General features: G+C 40.5%; 1 protein-coding gene across 4 annotated transcripts in view; it reads right to left on the minus strand.

Moving 5' to 3' along the window:
* CREB5 (cAMP responsive element binding protein 5) overlaps positions 1 to 25,628 on the minus strand; it is a 439,335-nt gene that overhangs the window by 73,403 nt on the left and 340,304 nt on the right. The window lies entirely within an intron of this gene.

Below are 25,628 nucleotides of genomic sequence, written 5' to 3' on the forward strand. Positions count from 1 at the left end.
CCTCAACACTGGGAGGAGTACCTTTGTCTCAAAATAATCTGCGGAGACAAACATTATCTGCAAAGGGAAAGACAGTAATTTTATGGTGGAGAAACCTGACAGATATCACCTTAACCAAATGCTCAAGGTTCACCAGTAACAAGATTTATCATTACGATGTACCCCTGATGAGACACACTGAAAAGGACACAGCATCACCTCCAGGTGCTCTTCAGACATACTTAACTTTAATAATCAGAAAAGTCCCAGACAAACACACATTGGGTGGCATTTTATAACGTGACTGACTCAAAAATATCAGGTTCCTACAAGACTGAAGACAGAGAAACTGTCACAGGGTAGAGAGACCAAGGAGATATGACAACCAACTGCAATGTGAGATCTTCAGGGGCTGGAACAGAAAGAAGCTGTAGGTAGGGAAGGGGTGGAAAAATATGAATATAGTCTATAGTTTAGCCAGTATCATTGTACCCATGTTAATTTTCTGATTTGGGTCATTTTACCATAGTTTTAGAAGATGTTAACATTGGGGAAAGTTTGATGAAGGGTATATGGGAACTCTGCATATTCTTGCAACTTTCCTATAAGTCTAAAATTATTTCAAAATGAAAAGAAGAAACTTTAAAAAATTATGACATTAACAATGAAAAGAAAAAAAAAATGCACCTCTAACACACACATTTCACGTAAAAAGGCAAGTCCTCTCTGGAAGGCATTGAATCCTCCTGGATATTTGCAGACTACAAGTAACTCCATGATTGAGGAGAAAAATCAGCCTCAGTTCTGAAATGGCTAATTTAACCTGTCTTTATAGAAACCTGAGAACATGTTATAGACAAAATCCACTGGATTTTCACATGGACAGGATGTAAATTCCAAATATGTCAGTTTTTATTTTCTGAAAAATGATTATCGTGGCTATCCCTTTCAACAGAGTTGTGGTTTTCCTAGAACGCTGAGAACGGCATCATAGTGAATAAATATATATAGAGAAGAAGGAGCATCTGTTGCCTCCACTGCATCCCCACTGATCCATGCTCAGTCTGCTCGTGCTACCCGACACTTTCCAGGTTTGTGGGCAGCAGAATTGTTTCCTTTGTTGGCTAATGAGGAAGGAAAAAAATGTCTTGATATTTAGGGCAAGCCTAGAGAATGTAAACCAAAACGTTTCATACAGGGATGTGCCATTTAATTCTTGATGAGATTATCAACTATTCTATTTCAGCCCTTAGAAACATTTTTAGAATCTGTATTCAACCAGATGGATAACTGAAAGATTCCATAGGGATAATGATGCCTATGTTTAGAACAGTCCTGAAAGCTAATGGAAGCCTGAAATTTCATTACCTGATAAATTCATTCCAAAAAATTATATTCAACTCATGACACTTCAATTACATATTTAAAATAAGTATTTAATTTGATAATTATTACATGTTAATTAGGTATATCCTGGAAAATATATCTTCTTGTGGGTTTAATTACCACATTGCAAAAACATCAAAATAAAACTTAACTCATATGTTTTAATCACCTTTTACTAATTAAAATATAATAAGTATGGAAACTACAAGCATCTCCAACTCTAATAGGGAAGAATTACATATCTTACATTAGGCTTAAAATGTATTTCTTATATTTCTTGTATGTCAGATACCTATGATATGGGGTTAAAGTGTTTAACATACAGCCAAGCAATTCTTTAAAATGATATTCCTGAGTTTTCTTATCAGAAATTTGTTATATTAAATGAAAAAGCAAGTCTAGATAATTCCATGTAAGAACCATTCCAAATAAAGCTTAAAGATAGGCAAAATTAAATATTATTGCTAAAACATTCACACATGCATAATAAAAGTATTTTGTTAGATACTAGGAAATAATGAGCCCAAATCTCAGAACAGTAGTGTCCTAGGGTGAGGCAGGAGAACGGGATGTGGAAGAGCACACAGGTAGTGACAAATGACTGGTGATCTAGTTCTGGGGCTGGGTGGTGGGTTCATAGGTATTTGTTATATCATTTTTGCTTTGTAAAATACATGTGTACTACATAACCTCTCGTTTTAAGAATACTAAGGGGAAAAAAGAAAAAAAATTATTCCATTTTAAATGTTGTCTATTACTATGACCAGCAGTTAGGAAAAGTACTTGATCATTTGCATATATAGATTTATTATTAAAAGTTATATTTTGGGCTTAGTATTATATCTAGAAAAGATACAGTGTACTTTTTATATTATGCATATTAAAAAAAGATTAGCTTCCAAGAATGATGTCAAATTTCAATCCTTAGCCAACTTCTTGGCCAACTGGATTCTACTTCTGAGACATGTAAAACTATTTATCTTGCAGAAAAATCTGGCAACTGCATTAAACATTTCTACTCATACTGATGTATTAGGTACCCGTAGCAACCTAACAAACATGAAATAACCTTAAAGATTGCCTTGAAAAATCAGCTGATTCCACCATCATGGACATTGTTGTCATAAGACCTAGAAAGTGCAGATGACATTTGATAGAACTCAAAACAATAAAGTCTGAATTAATACCAGCATCTATGGGCTTTTGTTTTAATAAAGGCAACATAAATGAACATATGGAAACTGATCAGATTTGGCCCATGTACAAATTGCCCTCATAATTTGTAATATACAGTGATTTCCTTGTTCAAAAATAATTTCCTCCCAGTTTCTTATACCCAACTCACTTCTTTCACTGTCCCTTTAAGCAGGTAGACCTTCTAATAGCTGGGTGCCACCCATGGGGCCTGATGCAGAAGAGGCAAGAGTGACTCAGATCAGAGGATAGCCTTGTAAGTCAGCCACATGTAGCACTGAGACACCCATCAGGGTGGTGTGCCCTTTCTCCATTGCTGCAGTCATGAAGTCATGGGCCTGCCATGGGGCTAACTTATTATTAAAATAAATCACTGGCCTGGAGACTTAAGTTTAAATGCCAATTAACTCATAAGTAAATGGGAAGGAACTGACTTGTCTCATCCAGAATACTCTTCAGAGAAGTTGTTGAAATTACCACTCTGTGTTGAGGCTTCGGCTCTCACAGATGCTGAAATGCCTAGAGAATAGGGGGCTGGAGCATGCACCTTATAAAGCCATGCTTGAATTCTGCTCACAAATTGCCCCTTGCTATTTTTTTCCTCAAGGATAGTTGCAACTGGCTCAAGGTAGCTTCAGTAGAAGCATGAGATTTCCAGAGCAGTACAGCCTTCTTGATTGTTAAATAAAACAAATTAAAAAAATCACAGCCACCTGCTCTTTGGTTGCTTTCTTTGTCTCTACACAAAGGCAGCTGTGTCACTGAAAGAAAAATAGCATTGAGATTTTCTCTTTCACTTTGCTCCTTTCCAGGCAGCATCTACAGAGATATACACAAGCCCACTGTCTACAAGAGCCAAGACCTACAAGCCATTCTGAAATTCTAATTGCATGCTGGGACATAAGCAGGCTTCTTTACCTCTCTGGCATCCCGTCCATAGCAAGCCAAGTGTAGAGGCTTCCCTGCTCAACAGTATCCTCCACAGACAATGAAGTCTTACTTCTCAAGAATGAAGTAGCCTCTACAAAGCCTGCTCAAGGCATCTGAAGAGTCTTCTCAGAGCTCTGAGATTCTTCTTGTTTCATGACATTGAGCTCTAGTAACTCATCCTCCATGACTAGGACATGTGTTCTCTCATTGAAATAGCATCATGCTCAAAATGAAGTCTTTGTTTTCGAGTAAAGAGGTTTCCCCTACCTGTACATTGTTCTTTCTCATGATGACAGCCAGTTATAACTTGGATTTCAAAGAAGCCTTACACATTTATTTGCTTGCCTCATCATAAAAAGCCAAGATGCCCACAGATCAAGGGATTTACCACTAAATGTGTTTTGTAGAGGGGTTTCCCAGGTGGCACTAGTGGTAAAGAATCCACCTGCCAATGCAGGAGGCATAAGAGACTGCTTTGGGAAGATCCCCTGAAGGAGGACGTGGCAACCCACTCTAGTATTCTTTCCTGGAGAATCCCATGGACAGAGGAGCCTGGAGGAGTATGGTCCATAAGGTCACAAAGAGCTGGACATGACTGAAGCGACTTAGCACACAGGCATGCATGCATATGTCTCGTATAGACTGACTTGCTTAGATTACAGCCCAGCCTGTAGGAAAACAAAACACTCCAGCTTAGCTCTTCACTGTCCCTGTTCCAAGTGACCTACAGACATGTTATTAAAACATGGTCTATTAAGTCATTATTTTTTATCTGCTTATCCAATGCCATCAGGTAACAAGCCACCATCTGAAGCCAGCCACATGGCCACAGGCCCAACTGGAATACATCCATTGACCTTGTCATATTGTACTGGCTTTTCTCCTAGAGGAACAGACAATACCACACCATCTGGAACAGCAATTCTAGAAGGGTTTTTCCCGTACCTTTCAGGATCGTCTCCATCTCCTAAAACCAGTTACAAAAGCTTATTCCTTTATGGACAGGCACCATTAACAAATGAAAGGACAAAATTGGTAGACAATGGTTGCTTTTCATCATCCAGTACTGCTAACAGGCTTTGATCTTTGTGTCAAACAAAATAAGGTCAAGCTCTCCTGATCAATTACAGGACAGGCCTCAAGTGTCATGTCAGCAGCTAGCCCAGTCCATCTCTGAATCTTCCTCAGAGAATGAAGCTGGGAATAATGTGCTAGGATGGACATCTAGCTTGAGTGGGCACCTCCTTGTCTGAGTTCTAGTTTCAAGTTAGGGTTCAAGAGCGTGTGTGTGTCTTCTCTCTGCTCGGCTGTGGAAAGAGGAAGGTGAGTCCCTTCACCACCACAGGATTCCAACAGCTGCCAGCAAACCCGAATGCCATTGCTGCCTCCCTCACTTAAAGGGAACTGGCTGTGCCTTGCCTTGGATAGAATTCTGCCTCATTGCAGGTAGCCATCTTGTTGTTCAACCACTCTGCAGTTCCAAATGCTTCTTTCTCATTGTGGGATTCATTCCGGCTTTAGCCTTAATGACTAATGATGGATGCATCTATTGTCTATTATAGAAATTATGCTGCTGAGAATATTTAAAATACAATTGAAGACCATCAAATCATCAAGCAGGTACTCTGTGTACACACGTGCAGGCATGTCCCTTTTTTCGTCCTCTCCACCTACCCTTCTTTTTCACGTAAGACCATACAGATTGAAAACCCTCATATTATTTACTTACAGCAAAAGTAAGGAGTTTCAGAACTGCCTCAGGAAAAGAGTCTTATTTCTAATATGGAAAATGAGAAGATAGGAGCTTAGAAAATAAAGTGTAAAAAAAAGCTTATAAATAAGGTACAAAAAATAAGGCATAACATGTTTTAGTGAAAAAAAAAATCAGATCTGTTTTGAACTGAAACTATTTTCTACACTGAAGTCTAAAGCTTCTAGCTTTGAATTCCATCAGCTTCCCCTCTGTAGAATCCTAAGAAATGTCTGTAAACCAGTAACATTTTCTCATGGGATTTCATTACTGAAAGGGCTCATTAGGAAAGACATTAAAATACGAATTACCTCATAAACTATTTAGTTGTGTACCCAGTGGGAGTGTGTACTTACCAGGGCCTGAGCATTTCGCAAATAGAGCTAATCAATTAAGCTTCATTAGAAACTGAAGGGGTCTTACAAAGATTGGATAAGTCAGGGACCAATGACAAAAGGACTTGACAGGAAAACAAACATCTTCTGTAACAGACTTACTAAAGTTAATCCGAAGCTTTTGGGTAGAGTGGCTAATTCAAAATATTCCTGTCTTGAGCCAGAATCTCCTCAGGTTCAATAGTTCCTAGATCACCTTAGTAGGCCTCGGACTTGCGTGGGGACCTTATTTAAATGCACGTTTGCATTTAGTTAGTTGGAGGTGAGGTCTGAAATCCTGAATTCCCAGGTGAGGCTAATGCTGTGGGTTCAGAAACACCACTGTGAGCAGCAAGGTCTCAGATGATTTAGCCCCAGGATGCAATTTACGTAGCCTTCATGGTGTTACAATAGGGCTTCCCTGTTGGCTTAGCAGTAAAGAATCCACCTGCAGTGCAGGAGACACAGGTCAGACCCCTGGATCAGGAAGGTCTCCTGAAGAAGGAAAGGGCAACCCACTCGAGTATTATTGCTTGGAAAAATCCCATGAACAGAGGAGCCTCGTGGGCTACAGTCCACGGGGTTGCAAAGAGTCAGACGTGACTGGGCGACTAAACAACAGTAACAACAGGTGGATGCCATGTTGAACCTACTTTTTCTTGCCGTTCCATGTGGCAAGACAGAATGAAAAAGTTACAGCAGACTGCCCTTACACTGAAATCTCTTCTTCATGTTTCTGGAGAATTTATCTTCACTAATATTATTGGTGAAACTTTCACGTTAACACTAAAAAAGAAGGGGCTTGTTGGAAAGCTTTGTATCTTTGAGATCAACTTCTAAAGGAAATTCTAATGCACATTTTTAATAGTTAGATGGGAGGGTAGAGATACTTTTTATTTTCGCCTCAGAACAAGGAAACGCTTAGGCTCTACAAATTCCCATCAAGGCACTGAGCTAGCATGGAGCTGGGTTTCCTCCAGGAGCACTCCTGTGGGCTCTAAAAGGAAGTATGGGTTCTTAGGCTGGAGCTGAAGGGTCCTGTGTAGCATGAAAATGTTAATCCTGAAACCCTTGGACTGAGCTGTCCTTGCCAGTCTCTTAGAAAACAGCAGCGTTCACTGCCTTGCTGATCATGCCACTTCTGGAAGAACATCAGCGTTGCTTCAGTGGTCAGGTCAGTCACTGCAGGGGCAAGAAGGAAACCTCCCTCCTGTCTAGACAGCTCCAAGCCAGTCGCTAGAGCAGCAGCTGGCTGTGGCAATGTGGCCACATCTCTCCGTGTCTCGGGGCTCTGCTCTGGCATGGTAGAAACATGGCAGCAGAGAGGTTTCTCAAGTTCATGGTCAAGGCAACAGCCAGGGGCAGAGATGAGGGTGCCTCTGCTTTCTCAGTTCTCAAAACTCAGCTGATACAATCCCCAAACCCTCAGCACATTCTGAGCCTGGGCATAGACGCACACAAAGGGATAATAGTGTGTTAGTCATTCAGTCATGTTTGACTGTTTGTGGCTGTTTGCGGCTACTCGTGGACTGTAGCCCATCAGGCTACTCTGTCCATGGAATTCTCCAGGCAAGAATACTGGAGTGGGTAGCCATGCCCTTCTCCAGGGGAACTTCCCTATCTAGGGATCAAACCCAGGTCTTCTTATGGCAGGTAGATACTTTACCATCTGAGCCACCAGGGAAGCCCCAAAGGGACAACGAATCTTCCCAAATTCTGTGTGGTTCTCCAGGGCACTGAGGACGTGGCTGAGAATACAGCCAAACAAGAGCAGGGCTGCCGCTGGATCACAAATGCAGAGACACGGCACAAGGACCTCAAAATCTATTCCTGGTTCAGTGGCTGTCACCGACAACAAGGCGAGGACTCAGGATCCGTATTCACTGCCCCCACCACTGCTAATCACACTTCCCGTTACTTCTGAGAACACTTAAGCACTAGGTGCTTGCCAGGACATAGCTAAAGGAGCTATGTGAATGCGACACAGGGACAGCTTCCTCGAAGCAGTGCTGGGACTAAGGTGAGGAAGGGAAGGGACTCAGGATACCACTCTTAAGGGGATACTCACTCTCAAAATTGTGTAAATGCATCAGTGCAAAGTCATCACTTTCACAACCCCGAGAGTGAGTGCCCTGGGCACCCTTCTTGTTTCATCATCCCAATCCTAGCTCTGCTTTCAAGTTTCAAAAGTGGACCAATTCTGCAAACTTCTATGTTTACCGAGAGAGAGCTCTTCATTGGAGAGGCCAACCTGATACTGCAGGGCTTTACAGGATCCCAGGAAGCTCCGCTGGAATTTGATTTTGCAAGGCTCCATCATGGGGTTGCGATCAGGGTTTTGTTTAAGATTCTAAGATTTAGATAATCCTTAGATAACCTCTGGAAACAAATATGGGCTGAACTGTGCAGACAACATTGAAGTCCAAACGCTCAATACCTCTGAAAGTGACTATATTTGGAGATGGGACCTTTATGGCAACCTACGCCAGTACTCTTGCCTGGAAACTCCCCTGGACGGAGGAGCCTGGTGGGCTGCAGTCCATGGGGTAGCTAAGAGTCAGGCATGATTGAGCGACTTCACTTTCACTTTTCACTTGCATGCATTGGAGAAGGAAATGGCAACCCGCTCCAGTGTCCTTGCCTGGAGAATCCCAGGGATGGGGGAGCCTGGCGGGCTGCCGTCTATGGGGTCGCACAGAGTCGGACACGACTGAGGCAACTTAGCAGCCGCAGCAGCAAGGTAAAATGAAGTCCTATGAGTGGGCTCTAAAATCTAATATGATTGACATCCTTATAAGGAGAGGAGATTAGGATACAGACACACAGAGGAATACCATGTGAAAACACAGGGAGAAGGTGGCTGCCTATAAGCCAAAAAGAAAGGCCTGGAACAGAGCCTTTTTTCACATCCTTCAGGAGGAACCAGGCCTGCTGACACCTCGATCATGGACTTCTACCCTTCAGCACTGAGAGACAATACACTTCTCTTGTTTAAGTTACCCAGTCTGTGGTACTATGTTATGGCATCTCTAAGAAACCAATAGAGAAACTGTTTCCTAAGTGTTCTAATGTCCAGTTTTTCTTTCTTCTTTCAAAAATAGCCTTGATCACTAAGGACTATTAGACATAGTCTTTGGGGTCTAAACTTTCATCCAAGTCTTAACTCTCTGACATGCTCAGTCCCTCAGCTGTGTCTGACTCTTTGTGGCTCCATGGACTATACCCATCAGGTCTCTCTGTCCATGGGATTTCCCAGGCAAGAATACTGGAGTGGGTTGCCACTTCTTACTCCGGGGAATCTTCCCCACCCAGGGGTCAAACCTGTGTCTCTTGCATCTACTCCATTGACAGGCAGATACTTTACCACTAGCACCACTTGGGAAGCCCTCAACGTTCACTCAGATAGTGAAAGCAAAGCAAGAAAAAGCAATAGTCTGTGATACTGGTTGAAAATTTCCCAAGTATATCATTATAGATGAATGACAGCTAGTGGGGTAGTAATTTATATTTCAAGAACTCATAGACATAATTTCTAGGTGGAAAAAAATGTTAGAAAATGGCAGTGTTATTAACGATGAGGAGGAGATGAAGGGCTTGTTCTCTGAGAGGAAACAAGAATATAGAATCGCTTCAATTATTTCAGCCCTGGCAGGGTAAGATTTCTTCTTCCTCTAGGTCATCTCCATCACTCCTGTCCTTGGTTTTGGTGCTAAAAAGAATCAAGTAATTGCTCTGACATCAAAAAGTCACAATATATCAATCAAATGTGAGAATGGCGCACTGCGGCTATTTTTAAGGGCTATGAATATGTCAGTATCAAGCCAGTAAAAGATAGATGCCTGTCTTCGCTCATGACGAATCCTAGGGACACTGATTTCTATGGTCATGTGATCATCATTCCTCTGGTTTCTAAATCCAGTAATGATGTGAAATAGTCATAATGGAGCCCACAGTAATAAAAGAAGAGAAAGTTCAAAACAAACTTCACTTTGGAGATTATTGAGTTATCTTTAAAAAAATTAATATTGGATTGGCCAAAAAGGTTCATTTGAGTTGTTCTATTTTTGGCGAACCCAATACATCTTGACTTTGTAGTGGTTCACTCTATAAATACCTATATTAGGGATAGCTCCAGGGATATGTCCCCCTCAGAGAGAAATGTGTTTCCTTTTCTTCACAGTGAAGCCCAGGTGGCTGCCTCTACAGCAAGTAAAAAGCATTGTCTCCAGGGATGGTGGGAGGGGACTCTTGTTCATACTACCCCATTCTTCTCTCAACACATGTGGATGAACTCTTTCAGATACATTATGGAATAAAAGGCTTTTGTGGGCAGTCCTGGGAAAGCAACCATCTCTGGCATTTCTTATGAAAAAAAAAAAAAAAGTGTTTTGAGTTCTGAATGACTGACTTTTAAACACACTTTGGGAAACCAGTCCTGTGTGAGAGTCAGGAATGGCTTGAAGGCAGAACTGCTTGCTGAAGATCCATCTCGGAGTTCCAAAAGCAACACTACACACTTTTGAAAGGTGCTCAACCCCACAGCACTTTGGGTAACTCAACAAGCTGCAGTCAGATAGAAATGTATTAGTTTAACAAGTGTGTAGAAAATCCACTGCGTGGCCAAGTAATGTGTTCATCATAATGTGTTCTTGGTCTTGAAAAACTCAAAGCCTAAAATCCAGACAGAATTCTGTTCTTTTAAATTTTATTTGCTTGAATAAATATCAAACTACATGTAATTAAATTTTAGAAATTACCTGCCAAGTGATAATGGGAAAAAAAAATTTCTCGTTTTCTCCCCAAACATTCACGCCATTTTTCCAATTAGCTTTTTGTTTTCTTAAGAGTGAGACGTATAAAAGGGTTTTCTACTGAAAAAGGACTTAAAAAGCAAGGGGATTTTAAATAGAGATCTGCAAAACTGTTTTACCTTTTTCTTGTTCATCATTTAACACAATTTCTAAAGACCGGATCTCCACATGAGTTTCACACACTTTAGAGTAGTTTTTGTTAAGGAAATCTTCATTTGTCGATCCCTTGACTCCATCTCTTCCTTCAAACAGATTTCTGTGTTTGAAGGAAGAGATGTTATTTGTGTTTCCCAAACAACAAAGTACATTATAATCTTGGAAATGGAAGGCCAAGTGGCTTTTGTGATAAACAAGACCTCAGAGGAAAAACAGAAAAGGGAAGTGCTCATTGCCTGTAGCTTCAGGGAATAAGTGGCTAAGGGTGAATTTTATGAGATCTGATTGTACCATTCAGAGAATAGAATTTATATATGTACATAATCAGTTACCGATATTTTCATTGGATCTGCCTAAGTCATCATGCCTAGAGCTGCATCCAAGTTCCCTCACCAAGTGGCGTGTAAAAGCTGCTTTTACAAAAGTCTCCAGTTTTCAGTCTACATATCAGCCAGTGATTTGCATAATCCTTAATACCCACCCCCCAAGTCCTTTTTTCAGCCACCGGCTGCAAACAAGATCTGGTTCAGTCTTCCCTAAACTAATCCATGCTAACACCATTTAGAAGGGAGACTATTCCGTGTAAGTTGGCACAGCTGAATAAGCTCCGCATTGTATAAACGGCAGTATTAGGAGAAAGACATTAATGAATATGCCAGTGGGCAGAGTCCTCAGCTACTCAGTTGCTTGCTGGACCCTAACTCTGGAAGAAACTTGAATGCCTTTTTTTAACCAAGGTAAGGAATTTGTCTACCTCCCTGTCTGAATCCTAATAGCTCTTCAAGACCCAGATCAAAGCAACAACTTCATGAAGACTAAACTGGCCTGACCCTCTAAGTCTCCTTCTTGACACCCAATAATCAGTCTCTCTTTTGACCTCAAATACAGGTATTGGTAATTTTTCTTTTTTTTATGACCCCTCTCCCCAAATGTGCTCAATATATGTTATTTAGAGGCTGGCACTGTGTCTTTGCAAAATCTATAACTGTAGCTTAAACAGTACTTGCTTCCTGAGTACATACATACATGTATGCATACACACATGTTTTAGGTAATTTTATTTTCCTAATGCTGTTTATATTCTAGCATCTCCAGGACTTTGGTCACTCTGTTTATTCTCCCTGCAAAACCCTTCCTTCTCACCCTTCTGATTTGCTTAAGTGTTAGTTGCTCAGTTGTGTTCGACCCTTTGCAACTTCATGGACTGTAACTCTCCAGGCTCCTCTGTCTGTTCTTGTCCAGGCAAGAATACTGGAGTGGGTTGCCTTTTCCTACTCCAGCAGATCTTCCTGACCCAAGGATTAAACCTGGGTCTCAAGCATTGCAGGGTCCTTTCACATTGCGGACAGATGCTTTACCTTCTGAGCCACCAGGAAAGCTCTTCTGACTTGCTTAGACCAGTGCTATGAGGTAGAAATTTCTATGATGATGGAAACGTTCCTTATTTGTATCTTCTAATATTGTAGTCACTGGCCACATGTGGCGACTAAACACATAAAATGCAGCTAGTGAAACTCAGAATTGGAGTTTTTATTTTATTTTAATGAATTTAAAATTTAAATAGCCACTTGTAGCTAGAGGCCACTGTGCTGAAGAGCACAGTAGCTTGACTCATTTAAGAGATCCTCCTGGAGAGCCGCTCTGGAGTTCTCAGCACCAGCACCGTGAAGGTGGATTTGACATACACTTTGTACTTTACTTTATCATAATATATATCACAATATACTTAGCTATCTATATATTTACCAGATTCCCTCATTGGACTGTAAGTTCCTATAGTTAAGTCTTAATCACAGTTTTATCTCCAAAAACCAAATATAACATGGGTATTTTGGAGGGGCTCCATAGTGTTTTCAATGAAAGGATGAATAAAAGAACTAATGGCTTGGTGGACTGGTAGAGACACATTTACATATATAACTAATCTCCAAAGCAGATCTCTTGGAACCAAGTGAGCTGGGAACTAAGGGATTGATGGTAGCGACGTGACAAATTATCTTTGTCTAAGAAACATGCACGGCTCTTTAGCTTATCTTTCCTTACAAATGCAGGCCCTGTCTTCTGCATCACTGGAGCTGAGGAACAGTGCTTGTAGAGCTCCTGGTCATTAAGCCATGACTCTGTCCAGACTTGCTCTCTAAGAAAATTCCCAGGAGATAAAGTTCACTGCAATGATGGAGTGAGATAAACATGCTTTTGCTGTGATCCCAAGTTCTCACATACCCCATACTGATCTATAGAACAGCTGGGATCATTCATCAGATTTGAAAATAATCAGGTCTTCACACTCTGTTATCACGGGTATGGTTGTTCCAAAGGGTATGTTGGCAAAGCGCCTTCTTAACCACATACTAGAGACTCAACCACCTCCATCCAAGTGACTGACTGGAGAGCTCTCCTTCCCCAGCATTTCTTCCAAACCCATTTGCAAAGCAAAAGGGAAATTCTCATTTAAACCAATAACGATCCTTGGTGTTTTGGAAGAAAATAAATGCTGAAAGTTGGCATGGTACTGCTCATGTCATTTTAGGGTACATAGTTGAGTCTCGTGGCTAGACATATCCCAAATATTTGTATAATTTCAAGTAATTTGTACAGACATACTAAAAGTCTATTTTAGGCAGTGGAATTTAATATATATTTCTTGGTGAGCCTTTCGTCTTTTGTGTAATTTTAGCCCTAATATTTTAACATGAAAATATTTAATGTTACAAAAATGTTTTCATATTCATATGTTTGTGAACCTCCAAACCATAAAACAAGAACATGTGTTTGAGATTCAAAAGTATGCTGCATTGAACTCTGCTTTCTAAAATAAGCTTTTAACTATTTAAAAACCTTTTTATAAGTCATTTTTATTTTTACATATTTCAATTAATTGGTGAATTCAAAGCAACAGCTGTGTAACTCCCATGGGTTTCCATATCCAAGTCCCTTTAAGGAGCAGAGTAATTTAGTGCATTAATCAAAACTAGGAGTTGAATTCTATAACTGAGTTTACCACGACTTTGCTGAATGATCAAAGGTAAGGTACTTAATCTCTCTTAGTCTCAGTTTTCTCTTTTATGAGACTATGGACTTTGTACAAGTATGTTTTAAATATCATGAATTAAACCCAGTAAAAGAAAGAGGAGGATCCTTTGAAGCAGGGGGAAAATAGGAAAGAAAATAATATATAAAGAGAATTACTGTGTGCCAGGGATTGTGTCAGACGATTTCCCTATAGTACCTCGCATAATCCTGAAAATAACTCTGTAAGTGAGTCCCTACCATTATCCCCATTTTATAGAAAAGAAAATGAGGAACAGAGAGTTAAGCATTCAGGTTGTGCAGCTAGGATATAGAGCCAGGCAATCTGATTGGAGGGTCTTTGTTCTCAACCAATAGTTTATTCTACTTCTCAAAGAAAAGACAAAAAGCAAACTCATCTTGTTCTTAATTCCAGTTGAGAGCCATAAAACCCATAACAGGCTAGCTTGATTGACTATCTGTGTGAAAGGTGGGAAATATTCTACAGATTTTAAATTATGAGCAATCAATCATTATTAACATTATTGTTAAAGACACAGAGATCTGGTATTATCTAATTTAACATTCAAGGTTTCAAATATTAAAAAATTACCCTCAAATTCCAAGACCTAAAGTAGTTTGAACTTTTGCTGGGGTGCAGATTTAAACTACAGTTGCTCCAAAGCTCTGAGAAGGACCCTCCATCTGATGCGGTTTCTCTGCCAGTTTTCCCGGGTACATGGAGGTGACTTGCTACCTCCATGGGTTTGGGGATTCAAAACAATGCCAGGCAAAACTCTCAGAAATGTCAGGAGTCTACTGCTTGAAAAAAAAAGGGGGGGGGCTTAGTACATAGTTGACACTAATAATAAATATTTGCCAGTTAATTAACACAGCTTCCACCCCTACTAGAATAGTCAACATGCTATTTTTAGATTGCTAAAACAGAGATCCAGCATGAGGGTCAGATTTCAGAGTAGGGTTCAAATTCTCAGTCTGTCTTGGGTTGGCTTAGTGATCTTGGGCACTGTTCTCTGACATGAGGAGGGCATGGCAACCCCCTCCAGTATTCTTGCCTAGAGAATCCCATGGACAGAGGAGCCTGGCAGGCTACAGTCTGTAGGGTCACAGAGTCGGACACGACTGAAGCAACCTAGCATGCTAGGTATGGTGCTGGTGGTAAAGAATCTGCCCTCCAATGAAGGAAACAAGAGACCTGGCTTTGATCCCTGGGTCAGGAAGATCCCCTGGAGTAGGAAATGGCAACCCACTCTAGTACTCTTGCCTGGAAATTTCCATGGACAGAGGAGCCTGGTAGGCTACAGCCCATAGGGCTGCAAAGAGTCAGACACAACTGAGCACAGACACACTGATGGCCTATGCAGGAGCTCTGATATACATCTCACATGTACAGATCTGAAATCCGATATCCACACATGCATACACCTGAATCACTGTGCTATATACCTGAAACTAACACAACACTGTAAATCAACTATACTTCCATAAACACACAAGCAAACCACAACAGAGATACTACCTCCTAGGACAGTTGTGAGGACGGAATAAGCTGAGGATACATGTAAATGCCTACTCTGAGAGCTTTATGTGCAGTTCCTCCCTGAATCTCTACAACATAAAAATCACATGGTCACACGGCCCATAATCAGCATTCAATGCCTGTTTGATATTATTATACAATTAGTTACTCACACTCACTGATTTGACAAAGAGACATTTTGTGCCAACTCTGTGTTAGGTAGTCAGATACTTCCTCTGAGGGAGCTTAGGCACTATGAAGGAGGTTACAGTCTGGCTAACATAGGACTCATGCAACCTTAAAATAATACTCCATTAATATCACTCCATGAGAATTAAGCTACTTTATATTTTCAGTTTAACTTTCTTGCTTGAGAATAGATTCAGTGACATTTAACCATCCAGTGGTAACATATATCCAGCAGTAATGATCAAATTCAATCAGTATAAATCCATATACTTCCCTCATGTGGGTGAAATAAGAATGGTCAGAGGTTGATGTCTCTTAAAGGGGATAAGAGTAGGATCCATATAATCCTATCTCAGGTAAATGTGAGAGACACAAACGTAACTTCAGTTTATTTAAGGTACTCAGGTTTATATTTAAATAAGCAAAGGCTTGGTTAGGTAAACACAGAAAATGCGGAAGAAATACATTCATATTCCCAGGGGAGCCAACACTTTTGCAATAAATAAGTCAAATAACTATGAAAATCAGAAAGCGTAAGGAGATTTCTTAAACCCTCCAAACACTGTGCATCCAAGCAAAAAAGTCATATGAACAAAACTACTAAATATATTTTGAGACATGCATTGAGTTTTAGAAACAAAAATATAATTAGTAAAGTAAGGTGGTAAGGGCAGCTAACTATTAAGAACTTGAAAAAATGCAGCAGAGAAAGGATAACCTGCTCTATCGTTTGTTCCCTGCATTCCAATACTCACCCCAATGAAGAAAAATTGCCTGAAAGTGCAGAAATGTAACCAAAGAGAAAAATCAAGTTGCAAACAAATATAGAAAAAGACGTGTAAACTTATTATAATGTAAGAAATGCAAATCAAAACTAAGATTCTGTTTAGAAATGAGAATGTTTAATAATTCTGAAAATGCTGTAAGACAGATATCCTCCTATGTAACAGGAATTAATGAAAATTAGTGTAAATTTTAAGAAATTTGGTGCATATATATATATATATATATATATATATATATATATACCAAGTCTTTAAAATGCATATTCCTTTTGACTTGGTAATCCTAATTCTGGGAATCTATTCTAAGGAAATAATCAAAGATGTAATTAAATAATTTCAGATCAGCTTTTTGTTTATTTTTCTAATCAAAGGGTTAATTCTAGTAGAGAAAATCTAAATACCCAGAAATAGAAATAAAGTGAATTTTTTAATGTGATAGCCATAGGATAAATTATACAATTAATAAGATATTTTCAAAAGATATTGTGTGATATGAGCAAATGCTCATAATAGCATGTGAAATTTTTTAAAAGCAGGACATACACCAGAAGTCGCAGGCAGGGCTTCTCTGCAGAGCTGCACTTGACTGTGGTAGGAAGAAGCCCAGATACCAATGCAGGGATTTGGGAAATTGTGGGAAGGATTCTCACCTGCTCAAATATCTCTCTCCCACCCACTTGTCATGGGTCCTGAAATTCTACTACTGGTGAATCAATCATCTGAGTTATGTCCTACCTTATCCCTGGAACTTAAAAAAAAAAAAAAAAAAAAAGCCCAAGTGTACTGGGCAGCATAGTAAGTCACAGTAATATTTCCATCTAAATTGGTTTATCAGCTTTTCTTTCCTTCATTTTATCAATAAACGTTTTTACTGGGCACCTAGAACACACAGGAAAGATGCCAGCCCTGGGACATGGCATGACATTGGCCTCTATACTCAAGGAATTCACAGGTTGGCAGTGAGGCAGGGACACAGGCAATAAAGCCTCTACAAAGAAGCGATAAGCAAGGTTCAAATGGAGTCTACCCCAGCAGAAGGCATGGCTTCTGCCTACCTGAGGCAGTTGAGAAGACTTTGCTGGAAATGTACATTTGAACTAAGTCTTATTTTAAAAAGTGGAGTACTGTTTGCAGGCAGAGGAAATAGGATAGGAGAGGCAAGGCAGCCAGAGAGAGCCAGAAGCCCTCAGAACATCGCCAGGCTCCTGGGAGGGCCTTTCAGAGAGTGATCGTGATACTTGGAGCTGAGCGGAACAGGAGGGGCTGGGAGGGACACAGGACTGGTACCCTGGAAACACGGGCACATTCCCATGCAGCGGTGCCAAAAGGGAGAAGAAGGACAGTCTAGGGAAGGGTGCAAGTGAAACACTTGCCAGCTCTGAAATTCTATCCAAGTGTGCTCCTGTTCCCTCCTTTTCCTCAGATGATGGCTTGCTACTGAAATCAGGTTACTGCCTTGTCTCTGCACTTTTAATCTCTAGAATCCAAGGCCACAGTTGGATGAAAATCTTGTCCTTAAACACATCTTCTGTCTGGTGACAGTAAATAGGATTTCAAAATAAAAAATACTTAATGTATTTATTCTTATTGTTGGGACTCACCGATTCAGAGAACCTAATGATTCATCTTATTCATACTAAGGCAAACAAAATATATAAAATATGGAGTACTACAGTACAGCTAGATTTTCCAACAAACAAGGGATAGAAAGACCATTCTAAAGGATACCAATAGGAAAAATACACTCCTGGTTAGTTTTGGATTTGAAGACGGGATTTTCTCATTTACTTTCTTTTCTTAACAAAAGAAAAATCCCAAACCTTTAGGAAAACTTTTCCTCCTCTGTCTGCCCCCATGCTCTGCTTTCCATCCCCCCCCAAGGCACAACTTTTCTGACAGATCTGCTGTATTTGCCACATAAAACACCAAATCAAGGCAGAACCATCATCCCAAAGTGCAAAGCAAACTTTCGTTATTAGTTGTGCTGGCAAAAATCTTGGAAAGGGTAAGCAACATAAAGTCCAAGAAAAAGACCAAAATATATCACTGCAAAGCAGAACTTCTTGTAACAAGGTTTATAAAATATCCTTTTTTCCCCCTTGGCTATTCTTACACAAGCTGAACTTATTTGTACAGCGTTGCAAAGCAGACAAGGAAACACGCGCACACACACACGTACACAAATACACAAAGAAGACGTGCCTGAAGACTGTCTGAGAGGGGGTGTTCCGAACCAGACCGACCGTGCACAGCGTCCTTGCCCAGATGCATTTGACTTCAGGCTTGGGAACGTTAAACAAACACAAAAACAAGAGCCGGCGATGCGCGTGCTGGGCTGGGTGACAGAGGCAGCGAGCAAATATTGGGATTGTGTTTCACCCGTTGCCATGGTTACCAAAACAGGGTGGATACTTGCAGAAAGAGAAAGAAAGAAAACTGGGAAGACAATGAGTCCTAGGAGACCGTCTGAGTGTGTGTATGTGAAGACTCTACTGAGGGTGGAGGAAGGGAGAGCCCAGAGAGAGTCGATGGAAAGGGACATTTCAATACTGCTTTGTGCTGGGTGCTTGGAGAGCTCTGTCACTGCTCCACACCAACGAGAAACGTATCTCCAAAAGCCCAAGTAAGGTCCACGCAGTCCCAAAACACACAGCAATGAGATGTGGGAACTTTACTTTTGCTCAGTGGCAGGCAAAATCAAGGCAGTTTATACCGAATACCAAGAGATGCAATACTCATTATGAATCCACACTCTGCGTGATCAAGAATAGCTTAGTGGTCTCATGCTGAGAACCCCCAGGTCTCAGGAATAATTATAGAAAACTGAACCCATTCATTCAGGCATTTGGATGACGAACTTCAACTCCTATTTGATATAAAAGGGAAAAGCTGACTGATCCTCTTCTTCCCAGGTACTTTGCCTCACTAACCAAACGCTATAGCCAATGCTTCGGGAGACTTCCTTAGAAAGTTCACTGTCACGGCAACCAGCAAATGGCTTTCTCTGTCAATTCCTGACTGGCACATGGAGAGTGAAGTACTAAACTGAAAACCTGGAATCCGGGTTCTAATTCCCCTTCTTTTGCTAATTAGCTATGTGACCTTAGACCAGGTATTAACTGGAACTTCAGACTGTTGTTTCTCAAAGGAAAGAATTTTGCTAAAATAATCCTTGAGCTCCTTTCCTGCTTTAGAATTTGGTGATTCATAAGCAATTGATCATCTCTCAAATTCTCATTTTCAAAACAAATACAATCAAATGTATAATCCCATATATTTAGGATCCTGATTAGCACAAGGAATGTAAACACTGTAGGAATTTATTCTGTTCTATGGCAATATAAATAAATGGTTGTTAGCACCTATCAATGATCTTATAATCTAACCATTTACATTGTACCAAAAAAGATGATATATTCCCCAACTAAGCTTTCTACAGTTTAAATGGGTGAAGTGGTAATAGCATGTGAAAGGTTATATTTCAGCCAAGAAAAAGGACTCGGGGCTTCTATGAGCTCTCAGATTTGTTGCTTTTAGTCCTTTAATTCAGCACTTGTCCTGGCCAGACAGAAATATGAATCAGCCTTCTCTCCAGTGTTTCGATGATGAGGACTAGAGAAGTTAATAGGTTACCCGGCCTAGCAATTAATTTGCATCTCATCCCCCTTTAATACCACTAAGTTTTACTTTTATAAGGACTTGCTTTGATTCAGAATAAGTTATCATGAGGACTCCAGGGTCAGGGATGTTATAGTAGAAACAGGACAAAAATCAAAGACTTGGGCTCAGGGCCTGCTTATGCTACTGGATCATGATGTAAAGTCACTTAGAAAACTCTCCGTGTCTATAAAACGAAGATGGTAATACTTCCCTGTTGACCTTATAGGGGTTGCTATCAGGCTCCAAGGAGACAATGTATACTTTACAGTTTGGAAAGTGCTCTACTAATACAAATTCAAAAGACGAACATTCCCACTGCTGGCAAAACATTATTGTTTAGGGTCAGGAGCAAGAGCCCAATACCTGGGTTAACATCCCAACACCATTGTTTTCTTCTTAATCAGCTTGTATGTTCTTCACAAATTACTCAGTCTCTTAGTTTATCCATTTATAAAGCAAGATTGAGAATAGTACCTCCCTCAGGGGATTGTTTCAAGAATTAAATGAAATAATGTACTGTAAGATGCTTAACATAATTTCTGCCACCACATAACAAGTGATTAATTAATGTTAACAATTATTGTTTTCTACTGCGGTGTTTTATACTGCCCTTAAAATGATATCCGTCAAGAGTTCAGATTTTTGCTGTTGTTGTCACAGAATCTTACCTAATTCCTATTCACCTTCATACTGGACAGTGTTTTTTCATAGCACCAAAGGAGCAGGATTCTGAAAAGAGTGGTCTCCTTGGATTAGCCTATCATCACATTTTGATCACTGGCTACAGGGCCACATGGCTGCTGGCAAGTGAAGGAGGGCGTCTTTCAAGTCAACAGCATTTCCTGCCTTGCCACAAAGCTTTTGAGAAGCAGACAGCCTATTTATTCCCTGCTTTTTTATTCCTAGACATTTAGGAAGTGAAGCTGGGGATGATTAAAGCAAATAGGGAAATCGAAGGACTGCATTTCTCAAGAGTGCCAGAGAGATGTTACCTGGAGACTGTCTTTTCATGTGTATAAATTTTCCAGGCAACTCCATATGGAGCCAGACTTCTCTGTGATTTATCTATTGGACAGTGGGTGGCCAAAGGGCACTGTAGGCAAACAGTTATCCAGCTCGATAATTAGGGAGGGAAAAGGCAAACACAAACACACCCAGGTTGACATTCAAAACAAAGTAGAGATTTAACCATGGATTGCTCACTATGCCACCCCGGTTCTCATCTGCCAATCTGCCAGGAAGAAACTATTAGCCAAAAAAAGAAGCACTGTTAGTAATTTATTGGTACAGCTGATGGCAAAAGCACAATTCTGTGTAGAAGGCTGAAGGCCTGAGTTGGGGCCCAGCTTTGTGTTTAAATGATAGCTTGATCTCCTGAAGTCTTTGCCAGGTTTTTCTGTCCTTACTTAGGAAATGAGGAATTGGGGCAAGCACCTTCTATCTCTAAAAGGCCTTGACACTCCAATCCTATGGTTTCTTTCATTCATTCATTAATGCATATATTTATATATTCATTCAATGAACAGTAAACCTAACTGGATGAGGTATTGACTGTTGGTGACCAAAACACAGCACAGTCAGTCCATCACAATGGAAGAAACAGCCTTTAGTACTGATTGCTCTCAATTCCTCAGAGGGCAATGATATTCCCAGTTCTGTTTTCTAAGGAACAGATGTACTGCTTCCCTCTCAAGGAAAAAAAATAAGACGGCTATTGTTTCTAGATGTCTCTCAAACAAATCAAATGTAGATAGCTACTCTTTACAACCTGAATACTTAGCTAAGCATTTAAATAATGTTTTCCTACCCTTCTTAGCCCCATCATTGCCCCCTACCCACTCCATCTCATTCTCATTTCCAGGGCTAGGGTTTGGTCCCTTCTCATAATTTTAATTCAATTCAAGTCAATTAAATTCAGTTCTCATTCATGGGGCCTTTCTCAGTACAAAGAGCTTACACAATGCAAGGATTATTATCAAGGAGCTTCCAATCAATCAAATCGGGGAGACACACATGTAAAACGAGAAATGTCACGATTAAAATGAGTTGGAATGAGGCAGTGAGGTTGGACCAATCAGTACAGCCATAGAGCTTTGGTTAAACTAAGCAGTAAGGTCCATACTAACCAACGACTCCACATTTTTACAGGTTATCTAGAGGTCTACACTGTCCTAGCCATCCTTGTCTCCCATTTGTCTGTACATATAAATTAACCTAAAATGAATTTGATTTAATCTGCTGCTTACCAACACCTGGAACCTGTATATTTTTATCTAAAGGATCAGTGTTGTGATGAAAATGCTTTGCCATTAGAGTCTGAAACTTTAGCTTTTGCTAAGTGATATGTCATTGGGCCAGTTTTTTTTTTAACTAGTTAAAGCTCGTTCTGAGTTATAAAATGGGGACAATATCCCTGTTATGGGGCCATCCTGAGAATAATTTCAGGTCAGAGCTATACATAACTTCTCCTTGGCATCACCGTTTCCTAGGCTTCCTACCCCTATCCAAACCGATGGTGACTCCCGGGCAGAGTGGCCAGCGCCCTCTATGAAAGGCTGTTTATATGCCATCCTCATCATCAGTTTCAGTATAATAGTTGTTATCTCATCATATATGAGACTCCAGACAGATGTTTGGACAAGCTCTCCCCATGCTTTACTTATTTTCCAAACCCTATTATTGACTTCTTTAAAAAAGAAAAGATAAACCTGTGAAACAATTAGATAGAATTGGTCTAATTTTCACCAATAGGAATGAGCACAAATCTACAGACTGAGAGCACCGCATCTACATCATTGCAGAGCCACGCACACCCACCAAAGGCTGGAAACAGGATCCCAGTCTGGTTTGCATTTCCTACCTGTTCTGTCTCCTTCTTCCTTCCCTTTCTCTCTGCTCATCCCCCTCCTTCTCTCTCGTTCCCCTTTGAGTGTTAAAACTGTCTACCAGATTTCCAGTGAAAAATTCCTTCTGCTGCTGCTGCTGCTGCTGCTAAGTTGCTTCAATAGTGTCCGACTCTGTGCGACCCCATAGATGGAAGCCCACCAGGCTCCCCGTCCCTGGGATTCTCCAGGCAAGAACACTGGAGTGGGTTGCCATTTCCTTCTCCAATGCATGAAAGTGAAAAGTGAAAGTGAAGTGGCTCAGTCGTGTCCGACTCTTAGCGACCCCATGGACTGCAGCCTACCAGGCTCCTCCATCCATGGGATTTTCCAGGCAAGAGTACTGGAGTGGGGTGCCATTGCCTTCTCCGAAATTTCCTTCTAGCAGACCTATTTTCATGAAAGACACCCACTGATCCTAGGAATCTGGGAGGAAGAGCCTACCATCCTGTGTAGTTAGAAAGGTGGGAGGCTCTCACACCTCTGAATCTGCTCTGACCCTGAGACAAAAATCCAGTATGCACATATCTACTTGTATTATTGTGAAGCCATATGTTTGTTGGCTTAATTCTTCAGAAGAAATATCCATAACACTAAATTATCATTTGCCAGACCTATGATAAAATCAGCTTGGACAGATGTGACTACAGTCCACCAAAGTGCACGGCTTGATACTAATACACATTAAATCAAAAGAGGAACACGTGTGATTTCAATTTAGGATGTCGCAGACTAATGCCCTGGAGAGTTTACTGGGGACACTGGTTTGCTCTCTCCCAGAGGTGAAATGACCCATTTGGGGCAAGGAGAATGGATGCATTCTATCGAACAATCAGTTATCAGCTTCTAACAAAGCTGTACATGGAAAGCAATCCTGCCTTATGCTTCTGTCCACCTCCAGGACCTCTGAGTTTCACCAGAGATTCGGGATGATGACATCTGTCAGTGGCCAAAAGGGACTATAAAATGGACAGCCTGGCCCCAAGGGGAGAGGTCTGCAGTGTCGTGGGGTGGGCAATACCTCCCAGGCGGCTCTCTGGCTGCTCGTGTGCTCTGAGCACACACCCCACAGAGTGCCTTCATCACAATAGCCCATGTGTGACCTCTGGAAAAGTCCTTGAAAACAGTGAAACAAGAGTCTTAGCTGAAATCTGGAATCCATTCCAGCTTTTACACAGGAAGAAAATTAGGCATAGAACAACAAAGCCCGTAGTTCTGAGAAACCTGTGGAGGCTCTGGCTGACATTAATATCAGGGAGGATTTTTTTTTTTTCTTCTCTACTTTCTATTTCATGAAAACTTTTTGTCTAAGCAACCCAAAGCTGCTAGAAAATACTGTACAGTGAGTAGGTAGCAATAACTAGTTTCTCCAGTGAATAAAGTGAGCAGAAATCGGAACAGGGATGCTGAGTAATGTATTAAAAGCCATTTACTTAACGCTTTTCCAAGCTACTAGGTAAATGCTATTCTTCCAAAATATAAGTGGCCAATATTACAATTTTTCCCTTTGGATGAACAGGAATCCAACTTTGTATTGGCAAAAACAGGGTTAGGAGGTGGGAGTTTGGAGCAGAGGGAAAAGCTGTATCAGCTCTATGATACAGTTCATTTGCCCAGACATCATGGATCTGGAAATATTCATTCACTTAGAACATGAATCAGCAGAGGAGTATGCCTGCTCAAAATTTAACTTGACAAACATTTGCAGGGTAACACTATTTTTATAAGCACAGTCCAATTCCCTTTTGTCTCCTGCTGATATTATTCACTATTAATCTGCCCTATCATATGTTCTTATTTCATGCATATAAATAACTGTAAACCTGGACTCCCTTTGGAAGCATTTTCCTTCTTTGCCAGCAAGAAGAGGGAGAGGATACTTCTGAGTCGAACGGTGGCATACAATTCAGGAAAATTCAACTGGCAGGGAAATTTCATTTGGAATTGTGTTTTAGAATCTCCTTCAAGTTTGTCTGGTGGGGTCTCTCAAAAGAGATACAGACCCTGAACTAAACTAGGTGATTTAGAAATAATCCGGCTGAAGAAGTAGCATTTAATGTTTTAGACCCAGAACACTTATTCATACACATGAATAACTTAATTTTGTTTCTTGCTTAAGTACCTTCACAGTTCATTTTTTATTTTCCTCTAAAAAAATGTAAATGGCATTACTCTGGTCTCCAAAACAGATGCCAGTTTGGATTTTACTCTGCCAGCAATTATTTGGTTTGGCTCAGCAGGGCTTGAGTTGAAAAAATATTTGCCGATTCCAAAAAGATTTAACGAGCTTTGCTGAAGATGCTGGTGCCATTTGGCATGTCACAGGGACTGTGGCCCAGCAAAGAGACCTCTCCCAACCACAGACTTTATGTGCCCAGGGTAGCCAACACTGGGAGTTCAGTTGCTTCCTTGGGTTAAGAAGGTGCAAGTCAAATGAGAGAAATTTCCAAGAGAAAGTGACCAAAGCCAGCGTCCAAAACACTTACTGTCATTAAAGACATAGTCTCTGGATTTTGATGGCTAATTTTCAGAGGTGTCAATAACATCCAACCTCAGCCTTCCGACATGGTCCCTATCCTGTCACTCAGCAAAGCAAAAAAATCTCCAGCTTCTAGCAAAAGCTATCTTTACCCAACATCAGATACAAAAAACTTTGCTGCAGTGCATTTTGTTGGCATCTGACACCTTACCAACTGTGGTGTCAGAATGTATACAAAAACTGAATTATTCCTTCAAGTAATTTTGCTAAATGTAACCAGAAAATTGACTTTATATGGCCAAGACCAACAGGCATTGCTTTTATTAATATTTAGTAGGATATAAATGCATGAATCTATCACTTTGATTGGAAAGAATGACTTCAGTGCACATCAATCTCATATGTTAAAAGTCACTAAATGTCACCTGAAATCGTACATTTCAATGTGAGCTGCAGTTACCCCAGGAGAAAACAAGACTCTGGTCTTTTCAAATCAATGTCACA

The sequence above is a fragment of the Ovis aries genome, chromosome 4 (assembly GCF_016772045.2).
Source record: "Ovis aries strain OAR_USU_Benz2616 breed Rambouillet chromosome 4, ARS-UI_Ramb_v3.0, whole genome shotgun sequence".
In the NCBI taxonomy this organism is placed as follows: domain Eukaryota; kingdom Metazoa; phylum Chordata; class Mammalia; order Artiodactyla; family Bovidae; genus Ovis; species Ovis aries.